This window comes from Megalobrama amblycephala, linkage group LG7, assembly GCF_018812025.1.
Source record: "Megalobrama amblycephala isolate DHTTF-2021 linkage group LG7, ASM1881202v1, whole genome shotgun sequence".
Lineage (NCBI taxonomy): Eukaryota > Metazoa > Chordata > Actinopteri > Cypriniformes > Xenocyprididae > Megalobrama > Megalobrama amblycephala.
The window spans coordinates 48,784,695-48,796,552 of record NC_063050.1 but is presented as its reverse complement, the minus strand read 5'-3'; the positions used below and the strand labels follow the sequence as shown (position 1 = coordinate 48,796,552).

The 11,858-nt window shown below is 38.6% G+C and overlaps 1 protein-coding gene across 16 annotated transcripts in view; it reads left to right on the top strand.

Annotated features, from left to right (window-relative positions):
* Nucleotides 1-1,648: 1,648 nt before the first annotated feature.
* Nucleotides 1,649-11,858, top strand: part of mbnl2 (muscleblind-like splicing regulator 2) — an 81,887-nt gene continuing 71,677 nt past the window's right edge. For 7 of the 16 annotated variants that reach the window (XM_048197923.1, XM_048197922.1, XM_048197919.1 and 4 more), the window contains exon 1: nt 1,649-1,907. The gene's annotated coding sequence lies outside the window, so the exon portion shown is untranslated. Of the gene's footprint in view, nt 1,908-7,160; nt 8,396-8,585; nt 8,611-8,640; nt 9,411-11,858 lie in introns of those variants that run through there. The other 9 variants (XM_048197926.1, XM_048197928.1, XM_048197924.1 and 6 more) reach the window with 4 other exon arrangements.

The following is an 11,858-nucleotide window of genomic DNA, read 5'->3' as shown; positions in this document are numbered from 1 at the left end:
ACTGCTGCGGAAAATTCAAACACGCACTCTCTCTCTCTCTGGATTTCCCAGCGCTGTCTAGTAGGCGAACTGTTGTCAGTATGTCGAGAGACCATATGAATTTTATAATGATGCAGAGTGGGTATCAAGGCTTTGTCGGGACAGCATTCTCGCACGGAGAAGTGCAATTACACAACATAGAGGCGCTCTTTGGTTTTCAATTATGGTAAATAATTTGCTCACTCACAGAATCAGACACTACTGTTTTTTATATAGCGCATTTCCCATCGTTTGGTTCATTGGTCTGTTGGGTCGGTTTGCTTTCACATCTCAAGCAAACCAATCCAGAGTTCGTTTGAAAGCACACCGAGACCACCTCTTCAAGGAGGTCTCAGTACGCTTGTTTGGTCCGCTTTTGGTGCGCACCCAAGTGCGATTGCTGCTTTCACACCTGCCCAAACTAACCGCACCAAAGGGAATAATGAACTCTAGTGCGATTCAACTAAATGAGGCAGGTGTGAAAGCACCCTAATAAAGTCCAGGCCTGGTCTTCTCATCTTTTACTGTGGTTGCTCCTCCTTTTATGCTTCCGGAGCTCCACCATGAGAACTCGAAGTTGGTGCGGCGCGTAGGTGATGCTAATTATGGCGCTACCGGTCTCGCACCGCTCCCACAGCTCTCGGCCTCATCCTGCTTGCCACAGTGGTAACATGAAAAATATCTGATTTTATTCAAATCAAATAAATGGTTTAAGATTACTTGATAAGCTTGACTAAAAATGCAAATACGAGTTATTGGACCGTCATCAATATCTTTGCTCCATTTTTTATTAAGTGTTTAAATGTATGCTAACATTTCTTTACCCAGCTTTTAAGAAAACAGATGTCACAAAACTCTAATGTTGAGCATATATGAGGAATTTGCTGACGTTTACCTGACATTATTCAAAGTTTAGTTTGAGGCACTTAATAGCAATCTAGATTTCCACAAGCAGATCTGTGCTTTTTGTCTTTGAAACAGTCTGCATATATTTTCTGTACAGTCTCTACACATTTTCACAGAGACTGCTGCACCATTTATTAAATGTTTTACATTTAATTTTATTAGTGTGTATCTGATTATTTCAGATATACCTGCCCCACATAATATATAATAAACTTTTTTTTTAATTGTTATTATTACTTTTCGATTATGCACTTGCAGTCTTCATCTTAAAATTAGAAACTTTAAGAATATTATGCATGGCCACAGGGCTCTCACTCAGTATCTGGACATGTAAACTGTTGCGGATTCAGCCATCTGAATCTAATCGTCACCATCTAAGATGAACAACAGGCCTTCAGCTTGTTGATTTAACAGCACTGTAGCCCACATCCATTGTACCCTCGGGAGATTCACTGTTGTTTCCACGGCAACAAGCAGACCCTTGCCCTTCCCAGGGCTCCTGACATTCATTTGGACTATACCATCTCAGACTGTAAATAGGGGGGCACTACCACCACTGATATGACAAGTTTTCTGACTAGATTCCATAAACTACACATTATTAACAGCTTTTTGGAATTCCTTTATATATAATAATTACTAAAATATGTATATAGAATAGATTTTAGGTATATTTGCTGTTAAAAGTAGCAATTTTCCCCCCTTTCCAGTCACATGACTTGTTCCCTCCTCCCACGATCTGTCAGAGCAGCTTGTTGCACGACCAGCTTCTTGGTAAACTAACTTGAGTTCGGCGTTAAAATCCAAACCAGTTGCCTGACAAATCGCGTTTTGCGCGGACCGACGAGGATCTTCGCTTTGATTAAAAAACAAGCCTTAATTCCCTTGACTTAACGAGTCATTTACGGCAGTTTCCATCGAGCTCTTTTGCTGTCTGCGTGATTTGTGGTCAAGAAACAGCAGCGGCAGGTCATGGTATCCAGGTAAGCAGCAGGTTCAATTCACGCATTTTCAACAGCGAAAAGGTGTTGACAGAACACGGCAAGCGATATTTGAATGTTTATTTTACGATAGAGAGTGTTCAATGTCAATACAATGTGTGTCATTGCAGAGAGAGCGTGTTTAGCTAACACTGGCTTCGTCGCTCAGTGATGTCGACATGGGTTTAGTAAATGTATGTTTCCTTGTTGCCGAGCGAGAAATAAATAGATGGCAAAAATAAAAGTGCGCGATTGAGCCCGAGAAGTTTCCTTGTTTACATGAAACGCCCCCGTGCTGCTCCGTCGTAAAATCACCGTTGGTGGCAATGGGTTAGACGTTAAATTTGTTAAAATCGATGAAAAATATGCTCTGACAGCTCATTCTTCAGGATTGTTTTAGTTGACAGCGCGGGTATTTTTCCGCGTCATCGCTTACTTCGTGATGGGAATTAATTTGAATCAATCACGTCAGATAATAAACCGTCGAGCGAGTTTTAACGCGCTTAGTGATGTAACAAGAGTTTACTTCAAAAACAGAGTATAAATATATATATTTTATATTCTTAAACATAACGACGACGACTTAGACACTAATTTCGTTAAATTCGCTAAAACAATCAACGTTGACGGCTCATTCAGGCATGTTTAGTGTTTAAAATGAAAGCGTTCGCGTCATCGTTCCGATTTTATGACCAGAAATAATCGGCTTGATATTTTCTACGAAGAATAGCTTCTTTCTTGTGGTAAACGCACACACAGAGATAACATATAACCTAAAATATAAACGAAGACGATGAGTTTAGCTTGAAATACGTTACTTCAGACTTCACGTGCCTTAGTTTCCTACTGGTCTTTTCCCCCGTCATCGCTGCGTGAGCAGAATTTAATCAATATATCACGTCAGTTTATAAATAACCCGCGAATCTGGAACATTACTGTCTTTGCTAGCTTGATATGTTCAGATTGACATATGGTTCACCCATCAAGACGAGTCCCGTCATGAAACCGCTCCCAAATCCCGCGCCACACCCCGTGCGCGCGCAGAGCACGTGAGAGCCCAAAAGCTAGTGCATTATCAGAATCATCACCAACACACAACTACTAGATCTCTTCCATTATAACGCAGCTGTCTACTCGTCACGCGCTTCCTATAGGCGTTTTAGTTTATTTGCGCCACAGTGAAGACGGTTGAGACCCTTGCAAAAAAGTGTTACATGGTACAGTAATAGTATTGGATATGAATACCATGGTACTTTAATGACCATATTCATGTAACATGTTGGCTTGTTCAAGGTGCTTTAAGAATAGCAGTAGCTCAATTATCATGGGTTATATATCCAAAAGCCTGGTAGACCTATATGTTAAAATATTATTAGTTTTATCGTGTCCAAACAATATCTTTTGGTATTTTAAGTCAGTTGGATTTCAGTAGAGACATGCAGATGAAAGGTGAGTTATCTGAGAAAGTGCTGAGAGACATAGATATGGAAGAGGATATATGCTAAGATGCTTTTCTAAATCTCAATAAGCATAATGCAAGTATGACCCAAATAGGAATCTAATTCCATGATCTCATTTTTATTTGCTCTCGCAGCAGGTATCGCACCTTTCTCGTTGTTTTAGTGAATTAAGCCTCTGTCTGATAGTCTGCACATACTCGTTGTTCAATGTAGGATAATGATTCTTATTCAGTGAGGATGTCTAATGGGGGTAATTAGTTACCTTTGGGTTTTAGAAACCAGGATTTAGTTTTGCATCTCAGTGTAATGAACTGTTTACTGTAGACATGTTTTAGAAACATTAAAGAGCCATCTAGAACAGGGGTCTTCAAGAAGTTGTGTAAAAAATGTTATTTTTAAGTAGCATATGTTATAAATTATTCATTGTCTCTCACATTAAAATGTATCAAGTATAATTAAAATGTAATGTTTACATTACAAAGCTATTCAAAATAATTATTGATGTACATGTGCTGTAAATGCGTTAATTTGGTACTACATGTTGCATGCTGTTAGCCAGGTTTAAAGGCAACTCTCAGAAGACCCCCTGATCTAGAATTTTCTATGTAAATGTAATGGAGGTTAGATGAATTTGCATCGGGCCTGACCCATGCAAAAACCTTTACATTAACTGAATGCTTACTTGTATGAAATGTCTCTTTGCATTTATTTAGTAGATGCTGTGCTTTATCTGAATTTATCCAGTGCTGATTGCAAAGGAAGTAGTTAATTGCTAGGACGCTTCACGCAGTATTTTACATACATGTTACCGTTCATCAGTTGCAGACAGAAACCTTCATTTGGGTCACCTCTCTAAAATCCGTCCAATAGCATCATCATGACAGATCGGCATGCTGCAAAGAATCGATTATAGTCTGAAACAGGAAGCTCAGAGGTGGTTTACATTTCTGTAGAACATTAACAATGTGACACATTTGATAAAGTAATCATTATACGGCTCCACAAGAACTTGAAATCGTGATATGCAACGTAATAGCTGTATTAGTCAGAGCTGCCCAGATAATTGAGGAAAAGCTAGAACTTGAATATCAAATATTTAGGCTTATTGTCTCAATATATAAAGAATTAGACAAGCTTAACATCCTGTGGATGTTTTTTATATCAGAAATGATGTCATGAGTTGAATTATTTATGTGACAATAAACAACACTGAACCTTTAATTGTAAATAATTGATTTTCTTCCATAAGTCCATACTATCTTAAAATAGTATTGCCTAATTTTATCCACCATATCTTAAAGTAAGAGCGGCACATCTTTTTGGAACTTAAATGTGCGAGGCTTCCGGTGTCATTCACTTCCTGTTGTTTTACCTGTACAAAACAGTTCGTTATGCTGATTGATATTCCAAACTGGTATTTGTATCATATTATTTTAATGGATTATCATAGACGCATTGGTTTGTAGCGCAATAATTGTTACTGCTTACCAAGGCCGTAACCATGTCTTGAACATTGGGGGGCACCAATTTTTTATAAAGCATAAATAAACAGAACAGTGAAGTAAATTCTAGGTCTAATTCTAGTTGGGAAATAATCGTTTTTGAACTATTTGCAAATAATATTTGCATTAAAATATGCACACATGTAGGCTACTTTTATTTGTATGCCTATTAGTGTCGAAAGCGTAAAAGTGTCTCGTCACACTCTGTTACATGAATCACGTAAATGCATATTTTCAATTCAAAAAGCCCATATTTGAGAAAAAAATTGGGTAGTTTGCATCACTGGATGTTACTGTCAGTCTTTTAACATTTCTATTGCAAAACATGTTTTAAATGTTTAGCTATTTATCTTACCTCGCTCACTTTCAATGTTAAACAGACTCTTTGCGCTGGAATTCCCGCTCTGCTTCTGTGAACTGTTAACTCCGCCTACTAATATTTGATTGGACATCTCTCAATCATTTTGACATTGATGAGTGCTGTAAGACTGCTAAGACAGACAAGTCACCAAAATGTAACTTTTAAACCTTTTTGTCATCCGAACCAGTGCTCGAATTGAATGGGGGGACCCGGATCCCACCAGCCCCCCTCAATTCGAGCACTGATCCTAACAACATACAAAGTGCTACATCATAAAGTGCAGCAGAGCAGTGCAAGAATTTTGAATATTGGGGGGACAGTTTAGCCATTTCTAATTATTGTGGGGGGACGTGTCTCCCTCGATGTCTATGGTGGTTACGGCCCTGCGGTTTACTGAACTTTGATATTCTTCTAGTTGTTGACATATAGTGGCTAATTAATCACAAGTCTCGCACATTCAAAAGAAAATAGCTCACTTCTACATTGAAAAATAAGGTGGATGAATTTGTAATATTGACACTAGTGGATCAAAACAACTCGGTAAATCAAACAAGTAGTCTACACCTGTATAATTTGTTCAGCTTTTTGTGCATTATCATTTGACTAAATCATTTGGTATTCAACCTCGATTCTATATGCCAAATGAGCAATTCCAGCAATAAGCACTTTAAACCAGTAGGAGTGTTTAGTGTAATCACATAGAGTTGACTGTCAGGGTCATCAGGGTTAGTTGGCAGCTGCATTGAGTGTGAGTGTGTGTCTCGCCTCATTGATGTTTAAGCAGTGCATTGTTTTAACATCGTTTGCCGTTGCTTTTGTAAAAGCACTCTGGCTGTCACATAATTGCAGTGTGCCTGCGGGAACCTGAGCCCCTAAAAGCAGGAGGCTACAGCTGTTCTATTGATTTGGATGGAAACATTGTGAAGCGGCGTCTGACTCATCACTTCTACCCCACTGCATCATCCCTCACGTGACGCCGAGAGGCTTCCTGTCATTAAGGTAGGGGAGGGGAGGACGTGTCCTCATCGCCCTACGGTAACGATGCTCATTGTCATAGAGATGGGTTGCCAGGGAATGCAGAGACCTTGGAGGCAGGCAGAGATGCTGCGTTTGACGGAGATGTACAACATGCTAGAGAATACAAAGTCTTTCTTCGGTGTGATTACACAAACACTGCCTTGAGGGCACATACACTTTGAAGCTGTCTTGAAGGAATAGTTCACTCATAAATGAAGATTTTGTCATCATTTATTCAGCCCAATAACGTTCCAAACCTGTTATTTTCTCTCTTCTGTAAAACACTAAAGAAGACACTAGGTAGAAAGTTGATGCAGCTCTTTTCCATGCAATCAAAGTGTGCTATGATTAAACCTGTCAAGCTCCAAAAGAAAGACTCTGCATTCGGATTCTTTTAAAGTCTTACGATAGATTTGCCTGAGGAACAGAGCGAAAGTAATGACGATATTTACTGATAATCTTCCTAATCTCACTCTTGTTTTCAATTTGATGCACCTTAAAAGACATCATTTTAGGTTTAAATGGAGATGTTGCAACTTCAAGAACTAAATTTCATTGGTTCATTGGTGTGTCAGGTGACCCATTGTGACACCATACCAGACATGATGAGCAGTGTTATTTCAGTATCACTATTAGTTATTGTTCATATTTTTAATATATATATTTTTTTAGTTTTAGTAATTTTGTTGTTTTTGTCATTTTTAGCCGTTTTTAAAATGTCTAATATAGTTTTTATTTTAGTTATTTTAGTACATCAAGTTAAACTAAATTAAAATGAAATATTAAAAAATTGAAAGGTTAGTTGAAATGCAACCAGCTGAAATAATTGTTTTATTACAGTTATATTTCTTTTATTTGAGGTAACAAAAATATTGTGTTTATGGTTTTAGTTTTAGTTAACTATAATAACCTTGATGAAACCCTTTCTATGTTAGTTATGTTAACACAACTTTTTGTCCATCATTTGGTTTTTATATTTTTTTGGCACTGCGTAGCCCTGGTCACACTGAAAAGTCATTGGACCAATATCCTCTTGTCGTATATAAAATATCAAATGTGGACAATTAAAGGAGAAATTGATTATGGAAGTTTTGGCATACTTTTATGATGCTTTTAATGTGTTTTTGTCCTTTTTGGAGTTTGACTGTGCATTCAGCACTAATTTTTTTCTGTGGAAGAAAGAAAATCCATTGCATGGTTGGAACAACTATTAGTAATGCTTTATTTCGATGGTCCACTTAAGACATTCTACAAACTATAAGTAACTTTGCAACTACATATCTACTACGAGTCATTAGTATTAGTGAACTGTATGCATAATATCTGCTAACTTTTTTTTGATGGTATCCCAACAAACATTCTACTTTCTATAAGTAACTTTGCAGCTATATGTCAACGTATTCTACTATCCCTAACCTAACAGTCTACTAACACTCTGAGAGTTAGTTGTGACTTGTAGTTGCAAATTAATGGGAGTACTTAAGAGTAGAATGTCTAAAGTGAAATCGAAATAAAGTGTAACGCAACTATTCCTTCAGTGTGCCAAACGTGTGCTCTTTTCTGCTTGCTTGCCGTTTATAAAACACTTCCAGTAATAGAGATTCATCTCTTTCACAGAGTGTAGTATGGGAAAGTTGGGGAAAATATATCATTCCTCTGTTGCCAGGGTGTAAAAATGGGGGAATACCTTTAAGATCAGCATTCAGGAGCCTGTCATCGGAAGCTCTGAGGTCAGCCTGCCAGTTCGGGGAAACTCGGCCAACAACAGAGCCTCAGAGCGGGAATGCTGGATGCTATTGGCTAGATTGCGGATGGGCGGCCCCTTGCCGGAGGCAGTCTGGCAGGAAGGGGTTGGTTGCAGGAGAGGAAAGGAGGGGAGGGGTGTGGGAATGGCTGGAAATGTTTCAGCCAGATAGTTGAGCAGCAAGCAGACGCGCTGGTCCTTTCTGTGCTGTTGCTGAGAGAAAATCCCCATCTCGGCATGGGCCGCCAGCTCGCAGCTTCGCATAGGGAATGACAACGGTTTACGTGGTCGTTATATACCGGGAGAGTGTGAAGTGAAGGAGTCTGATTGCCGCACCAGGTGCACATAAACTGAGCGGGAGCGAGAGTGCGACGTGAAGAGAAAGGAGGCTTCGTTATTCCAGCAAGGTGGGAGGAGTAGGGAACATTTTATCCTTTTAAAGTTCCTGTTTTTCCCAACACGAGGAATTTTGCTGCAATATGCTGCATGCGGGCAGGGGTGTGGAAAGAGAGGGAGGGAAATCTGAGAGGAGGTGTGGAGTTGTGTCAGTAAGTTACTCTGTCTTTATCCCATGTGAATCCCGTATCCAGAGTCTTTCCGGTTTCTGAATTCTTTAACATCTGTAAGTTAGTTTCAGTTTTTAAGAGTGTAGTGCCTGTATTTATGTAGTCAGAATGACTGATTTGTGTGAATTCGGTCTTACACCGAAGGCATTTTTATGCCTCATTTGCTTTGTAAGATAAAGTTTTGTTTTCTGAAATTGAAAAGGCAAGAAAATTATTCCAAGTCTATCTGAAGGTAATGGTCTGATTAGCAAGGCTTTATCCCATGTGTGTCCCATATCCCAAGTATTTCCGGTTTCTTTCCCTTTGAATCCTTTAACGTCTATAAATTTGTTGCAGTTTTAAGAGTATAATGCTTATATTTATGTTGTTAGAATGACTGATCTGTGAATTTGGTTTCAATCCAAATCGTGTGTAGCATTTCTTTAAGATTTGTTTTGTGTTATAGTTTTGTTTTCCGAAATGGTAACTGAAATGATTCCAAGAAAATTATTCGAAGCCTATCCAAAGGTATTGGTCCAGTCTGATTAGCAAGGGCTTTATGCAAATTTAATGAACGCCAGCATCTTTCATGTTGGCCCGATCAGACCTCCGGTCTTACTAGATGTACAGTTCAGACTTTAAAAGAGCAGAACCTGCGGCGTGGCAGGAAAAGGCCGCATTTGTTTCGAACATTTGGCAAACGTGTTGGGAGGAAGAGCGTGTTTTTTTTTAAAGAGGGAGACTGACTCTGCCCTTCCCGTTAAAAAAAAAACATGAAAACAGTCCAGGCAGGCACTGACTCTTTATTAGCCAAAGCCGTGAGAGCAACAGCACTCTTCTGAATCGATCAGAAACACGTTATGACAGACTTGGAAAGGTAATTAGCTTGCACCTTTTAACACTTTACAACTGCCAGGTGTGTTTCATGAACAAATTACCCTTTATTAATAGACTATTTTAGTGGGGTTGCCGTATTGCGCACTTGTAAAGAGAACCGAGACTTTGGGCCAACATCTTCTTGTCAAGGCAAAACTTTGTTGTCGAAGGGAGGAAGTATTTTTAAATTCAAGTTAATGTTGTGTTTTCATAACAGGGGCAAGAATCTAGATCATTCACTAGCCCTTAAAGGTAAGTCAGTGTGTCATAATTTGCTTTTCATAATTTTAGTTTCTGAAAACACAGTGCAAATTTCTGTCAGTCGCTAAGTAGATCATATCTGTGCCTAAATGATCTTCTTAATTAAATTGCACATCAGTTTCAAACAGCCCGTGGATATGAGCGCGGTACCAGCCAGGCATGGCTGCCGTCCACGACGCTATAAATAACTAGAGACGATGATCTGGGGGATAAAAGCAGCCTTGGTGTTATGAAGATAATAACTTGGGTCACCGAGATTCAGTTTTACATTAAGGCTATTATCATATCACACACCCGTTTTTGCTGACCACATTGAATCAGGGCTGCAGCGCTTTCCAAACTGCAACTACCGTCTGTCTCCCTTGTTTTTGATCCCTTATCAATCATATTGCAAGCCTTGCTGAGTTGTGGATTGTTTTAAAGATGATCATTTGCTAATTACATCATTTTGTGATTGTTTATCAGAAGACTCTTCCATAAATGCTTTATATTCATTCAGCTGTACAGAATGATGCCAGCACATGGTCTAATTACTAAAACATATGACAGTATTGAATGTTTAGTCATTCAACTCTTATCTATGAAGACATTAAGCTCTTTAAAGTTGCACAATTAAAAATGGTAGTTTTAGTTATCTAAAATTCTACCAGCTGTAGAAAATGTGCTCTAGTTTTGTTCTCGAGTTACACACTGTTTGATAGGTTACTTCCAAAACAGCTATCGCCTTGATATTGTCCTTAGCCTGCTCTATGAATGATCATGTCATCTTCCATAAAAAGATGCAGACGTCATTGATTCCGTTTAGAGTTCAGAAGAATCATGGATGGATCTGATCGCGACAAACAGTATTTACCAGGATGTGCTACCAGTGCTGTACGAGGTTAGGGTTAGGGTTTAGTTTTTGTTTCAGGGTTGACCAGTTGAATCTTGAGAATTGGTTCAGTTAAAAATCACATCTGTTAAAACCAACTCTAAACAACATGTCTTTATGCATGACGTGTTGGTCAACATGAGGCTAATTAGATGCAGTGTGAAGTCCAGATATTGTGAAAATGTAAAATTCTGCAAATTAAGAGACAAATATGATGTAATGCTAGCTGGCATAGGCAACCCAAATCCTGATCTGATGCCATGGAGGATTACCCAACATTCATCCTCTGGGTTTGGAGCCATTATTGTAACAAAAGAGGCTGTTTGAATAGCAGAACCAGTTTGGAAAAGCCTACTCCTGTGACCCCAATGCCAATTCACTGGTTATACTGTAATTTTGAGCTGATCAGCTAAAGTTGTAAATGGAATCGCTCTTACGTTTCATTATCTTTCAGACAGTAGATCTGTAATTTGCATTGGTTTGCCCTCTTGTTAATTAGCAGATGCCTTTTATCAAGGGGACAAGTTTCTTTTTCAAGAGGATCTCAGACTTGTTCGATACGTGGTTCACCACTCTATGGGATTGAAGCTGCAGTCTTTGTATTACCAGCTTAACTACTTTATCACAAATTAATTAGCAACCTAGTTATGTACCACACAATTAACTCAGAAGTTAAAGGGATAGTTCACCCAAAAATGAAAATTATCCCATGATTTACTCACCCTCAATTCATCCTAGATGTATATGACTGTCTTCTTTTAGTAATATTATAAAATATCCTGGCTCTTCCAAGCTTTATAATGGTAGTGAGTGGTGCTCCTGATTTTGAAGTCCGAAAAAGTGCATCCATCCATCATAAAAGTAATCCACATTTTTCCAGGGGGTTAATAAAGGCCTTCTGAAGAAAAGGGTTTTTGTAAGAAAAATATTCATATTTAAATCCTTATAAACTAAAATAAGAAGCTTCCGGCATATGGCCTATGCAAATCAACGCTCTCACATGACGCATGATGCACTGACGAATGCGGAAGCGCAGAGGATAGAGCAAAACAAAACACCGGTCATGAATTACAAGTCAAAACCTGGAATTTTTAAAGAGAAATATCAGAGGATTTCAATATAATAAAAGAGGAGATTGAGTTTGTTGTCCAGCCCTATTTGTTTGAACCGCAAGCAGCGTCTAAGCTTACGATACTCCTACATACTACGTCGTACATTGCGTTGGAAGTTGCTCTTTTGCAACTAACAACGTCTAACGGAAGCTAGTTATTTTAGTTTATAAAGTTTTAAATATGGATATTTTTCTTACAAAAACCA